The sequence below is a fragment of the Clytia hemisphaerica genome, unplaced genomic scaffold (assembly GCF_902728285.1).
Source record: "Clytia hemisphaerica strain Z4C2 unplaced genomic scaffold, Clytia hemisphaerica genome assembly, whole genome shotgun sequence".
Lineage (NCBI taxonomy): Eukaryota > Metazoa > Cnidaria > Hydrozoa > Leptothecata > Clytiidae > Clytia > Clytia hemisphaerica.
This window is the reverse complement of record NW_027103918.1, coordinates 1,431,437-1,437,436: the sequence shown is the minus strand read 5'-3', so window position 1 is coordinate 1,437,436 and position 6,000 is coordinate 1,431,437.

Genomic DNA, 6,000 nt, shown 5'->3' with positions numbered 1-6,000 from the left:
AAAAATGTAATTTCCACATGGATTTTTAACGTTTTCCAAACTGTTTGGAGAAACCAAATTTCCAACCCAAAAGTCTAGTTTTCCAAGAAAGGGTCTCAATCTTAGAAAAATGTAATTTCCACATGGATTTTTAACGTTTTCCAAACTGTTTGGGAGAAACACAAATTTCCGACCCGAAAAATCTAGTTTTTCAACTTGAGGTATCAAATTTTCTAAAATATGTATTTTCACATCGATTTTTGACCTTTTTTTTCAATTCCCAAACTGTTTGGAAAATAAAAATTTCCCACCCAAAAAGTCATGTTTTCCAAACAGCCTTGGAAAATTGTCATTTCTACGTGTTTTTTTCACTTGATTTTTCAAGGGCATTGGTTTATTCTACAAAACCTATGGGTAATTTACATTTTCCAAACCAGCTTAAGGTAATCGCTCAAATTTCCAACCTTCAATTATAAAACCAAAATTTCCAACCCAAAAATATTGAATTTCCAACCTTGGAAATCGAAATTTTTTTCCTGTGCATCAAAACAGTAGTGACCCGTTGAAACAAACTTAATTCATGCTATCGCTCATTCCTCAAAAAGCAATAGATGGTGACAAATTTGATGCGAAGAGATTTTTGGATGTTACCACTATCACTTGATTGGTTGCCAGTTGCAATAGCGTACAATATTTATACAAAAGCGGTTAGATGAGTGACAATCTTTTTCCAAATGGCATCATTGTCAAAATCTTCCAGAGCTTGATGTGGATGATCGTGTAAAATTGAGCCTTCTTTGCGTTTACACAAATGCTTTCGTGGATACAATCAGTTTCTCAAGTAGGAGGTTGTTGGGGGATGGAAATGCACTAAAGTGGAGAGTCTTTTTGATTTGTCTGTTGATTGCTGTATGTGTTTGCTTATTGTTGTCTCTGCAGTTGATGACTCTGAGGTCATGCTCTTTGTACTTATTGTTGAAATGTTAGTGTGGCTGCTACAATATTTTTCAAAGTGAGCTTTGGCATGGTGACGAAATGTCATGCTTTTTTCTTAAAGACACGACAAACACCGTGCCAATTGTGATTGCTTCCTATTTTTATGTCCAATATAAATTGTAAGTCAACAATGATGTCTTTTTCCCCCACAAGATGTAAAAAGACGATGAATGTGTTTAGTCGTTGTTTGATTGGGGCAAAGACAGCATTCAACTTGGTTGTAATTTTTCTCTTTCGGTACATTTTCGTTGGCTAAGAAAGCAAAAAGAAAATTTTGGCTAAGCTAAAGGAATTTTCATCATTAAAAAATCATTTTTCACAGAATATACATGTTACCTTTAGAAAAAATTAGTTTGAAAAGTTCTACATGAATTCGAAAACTCAACTTAATATTTTAAATTTTCTTTTCTTAGCAGCTTGTTGTTCATTCCTCCTACCCTTACAGTTAGCACTGGTGGGAGGATAGTGGCACATAAAAAAGTTTTGTAAATTTTGTAGGCACAGGAAAAACCCATGCAACAGGATAGGGTAGGAAGGGTCAGCACCCTAGCGTTCCTTTGCTTTTGGTAGGTAAATTTCCTGGGCCTGATGTTAATTAAATATCGAAATATATGGTGATATATAGATAACTATAGATTTCATAATAAATAGCTTACCTTATGACATGTCTTCGAGCTCCAGTCATATAACTATAACTAGAACAGCGTGATCCTCACTGGTGCGACTGCTGTAAGAGGCCAAAACCGAAGCAGAACCAAAGTCGAAGCAACTAAACAGTTGAGTGATTTCCTTTGTTTTAAACAATAGAAGATGTGTACACGCTAATAGAGATTTTATTTCAATGAAAGATCAAATAACTTTTCAGGGGGTTAAGCATTTCTACAAAAATGAACTCTTTCTTTTTCTTTTTATATAACTGAAAGTACAAAAGAATATTTTAATCAAAAGAAAGATTATAAAAAGCCTTTTTGGTTTGGATTACACCGTTATTACATAATGTAATTAGATCAATTCATTGAAGCAGATTGATTTATAAGAACATGATAAACTTAAAGCATTTAACAGAATAAAATTTATTTCTGCTTTCATTCTGGTTTTTCTCTAAATCGCAGTTATACCAAAATGGAAGCGTTTGTTAATTCATGATGAATGTCATGGTAAAATCCTATATGTTCTCACAATGAATGAAAGGCATTTCTTTCCAAAAACATGACAAAAGAAAATAATATTCACAGCAAATCGGTTGTGAACTATCTAAAATATAATTGAAAGAAACGCTACAATCAGTTCTGTAATATTTGGCAGTAAACAGTGATTTTCATGTTTTTTGAAGTCAAACCCCTCCCCCCCAACTTCAATGGTTGGATTGGGCTCTCTGGGGCTTATCAACCATTGAAGTTGGGGGGAGGGGGGCTTAGAGAATTAAAAACATAGCTGAGGGGTTGTTTTTGAGGCTTACTGCCAAAATATTACAGACCTGATTGTAGATGAATAAAAATTGTCCTAAAATCAACATGTGGTTATATGTGGTTATAAAGTCGATGTCCTAAAAAAATGCTTGAAAATATGCTGATATGTTAAAATTACTAAGTATGCTAAAACACCCCCGTATTAAAGGCCTGCTGGACCAATAATCGTCCACAGAGATAGAAAAATTTCGTTCCAATTGAACTACATTGACATCTAATCCTTCCAGAACACCTTAATTTTGCACTTATTCACTGGTTTTTTTAGCTTCAAAAATATAAAAATTGGGTTCAGAACTTGTAGGAATTTAAAAAATAAAATAATCAAGATAATAACAAAACTAAAGCAAGAAAGATGAAAACATAACGTAAAATGTCTAGGAATCTTACGATACTGTATATGAAAAATATGAACAACAAATGTGATAAAATTTGCACACTAAAACTGAAAACTTTTATGTTATGATAAACCTGTTGTTGAGAAAAAGCGTTCAGATTTCAGTAATTACTCATCATCAGTGTCACTATCTGAAGAAGGTAATGGTTGTAAGTTTTTACTTTCAAAACCTACGTCTTCAGGTTTTGGGTGGTCTGGGAATGATGATACGTTTTCGTTAGGAACGTGGCACAAGGTCTGGTCGTCCTCTAGGCGAATAAAATAGAAATTGCAACGAATTGGAACCCACTCGACATGCAAATCTTTCAGGACTGCCATCCTATGGTTTCCATCATGACCGTAGGCTCTACCGGTTTTCCTACATACTACTAAATGTATTGGTCGTCTCAATCCATTATCCCGTACATCTTTCATCAAAGCTGCTAAATAGGCTTTCCCCTTTCCTGGTGCGCGATGGATGTGTCGGTCGTATTTAATGAAAGAGTCCAGAGTTCGTCGGCGGACAAGTTGCACATTTTCTCGTTCCGTTAGTGCCGCTTCTACCTCAATAGGCTTCTGGATCACTTTCTTACACTTGTTTGGCTTTGATTATCATTTTTGATGCTGCGTTTTTTGCCTAGTTGTTGGAATGTAGGTGTTCAAAGAATTTGCTAAATCAATCAAAAAAAACGAAAAAACGCAAATACTTTGATGTGTGATTTGTGCTCTTTCAATTTTGTTTGCTTGAAAAGTAGGAACGAAGTCATCCATTCTTCGAGGTTTACTTTTAAACCTCCAGCAGCACACCAGGAGACTGATAAAAATCGAAAATAGAATTTAAAGAAAATTCTACCTGTGTCAAACAACGCAATATCGAGATTTGTTTTTTCTAATGGAACGATGAGCACCAGTGTTGTATTGGTCTTGACATTCTCCAAGACGTTCTACCCGATTTTCTAGAGAATAAGTTATAGTAAGAAATGTTATTGGCTATGAAAAAAAAGCATATGTTATCTATATGTAGTAAGTTTGTGGACTGCCTGTACCTCTCGTTTTTGCCCTTTTACTCTCAAACGATTTTTAAAATTTAGTAAAAATGAATAGTTGAATATGGTTGGATACAGTACAATAAAAAGCATACCTCCACCTTCTGCAATTTTGGTAAAGTAATATCAAATCTTATTTACCCATGTACGATGGCTTCTTTCACTCTTTCCTAGACTCTTCGGATGGTAGGCACGACTGTTTCTAGCTTCAATTCCAACTCTTTCGAGGAAAAGCTTTAAGCATCTACCACTCACTTCCTCTGTCCGACTGGACTACCTTAGGAGGGCAAAATGTTCTAGAAAGAAAAAGTAAAAACTAACTTCGAGCAGCCCACAATAAATCCTTTATAATCCTATCCCAGTGATAAAGTAATAAATTATACATCCCCATGAACAGGTGAGGATTTCAGATTCTACAGCTAAAAAATCAGAGGGAATGACCAAATTTTTGTGCACAGATCTGTGGAAAGTGACACTATAGTGAAATCATATTTTGTAGGTGCGTCAAATTTGGTTCAACTCGGAATAACTCTGGAACCAAAATAGAAGCAATTCATAGAAACCGCTTTCTTCTAGAAAATCGTGCATCTACCACTCAGGTCAGATGCTTTAGTTGATTTATCATTACTTATTCAAATTAAGAAGCTGATTTAGAGGTGCTTCCATTTTGGTTCAACTCGGAATAACTCTAGAACCAAAGTAGAAGCAGTTCATAGAAACTGCTTTTTTCTATAAAATCATACATCTACATACATTCAAGTCAGATGCTTTAGTTGGTTTCAAAGTAAGCTATGTGTACTTGAAGGCCGATTTTGTTTATTTTTAAACTAAAATAGTTGCGTGTTCGTATCACTCATAACACCCCAATGATACATATAATTGCCACCGGAGGAAGCCTAAAGCTTCTGAGGATGGCATTCATAGCTTCACACATAAGGAAGTTGGGCAAACATAATTTTGCGTGCGTTTATCAGTATTTTAGTTCCGATTAACGGTAGCATTCTTATTTTACGGTCTCTCTATTGTTTTATCATCATCAAAAAGACTTTTCTGGAGTTATTTTGATCTGATTTCTCATTTTGAAATGTCAGTTTGTCTTTTTCTTATCCCTGGAAATTCCCTTTTCTGGGAAATTCCCTTTTTATACCACAAGTAGCTATTAAGCGCTCTTCATAGGTTAATATTACTCTACTCAAAGTATACGAACAGTTATGTTGCTTGAATAGAGAACGAACTCTGAATCAGTGCCTCGATGAGATTCGGCAGTTTGAATGGATGATTCAAAAATAAGAAATTTTCGGATGGAGCTAGAAGTATTTCAAGTGTTAAAACCAGGGTGTAAAAATAGCATTAATAGATCGATAGCATTAATGGATCGCAAGACTGTTTATATTATTAAAACGAGCCACCACTTCTTCATAGAAAGTTTTATCGGACACGCGAAAAGGATGATCAAAACGTGGACCAGAACGAAGAAAATTTGGGAGCTTCCATCAGGTAATACTTGCATAATTCAATATCTTTTTTCAGATAGCAGGTAGTTTTGACTAATTTTGACACTTCTGACTGCTACCAATGTTCTTCAGATAGCTTAAAGGTTCTTTTTATGAAACCAAATGTATTATTGCGTGCAAAATAAATCTTTCTTTTTCATCAGACAGGAAGTAACAGTGACACCAACAAAAAGAGTTGCAAGTACAACGAATAATCCATCTTTGTGAGTATATGTGACTCTCCAAGGGATTTTAAGTACCTAAATTTCAGACCGGTCTCAGAACGGTACTAAAGACCGGTCTTGAAGCGGCCAAATTTCGAACCTTTACCGTCCGAGTTGAGTTTCAGATCGGCCTCCGAAATTTAATTTCAATTTATTTTTGGTTGATTGGACCGGTCTTGCGTACTTTTGCATAGCGTACTTTGAAAAATCTGGCCGCTATTTTGACCGCTCTCGACCGGTCCTGACCAGTCCATGTGTTTCCCGGTGACGATAAAATCAAAACAAACCTTATCAGATGTAATTTGCAGAGCGGGCGGAATAATAGGAAAATCGCGCATTGGATCAACCGTTCTGTTAAATATGCAGAGTATCACGTTTTTCGATGGCGAGCTTCAGAATTTCTTTATAACTCAAGAATCA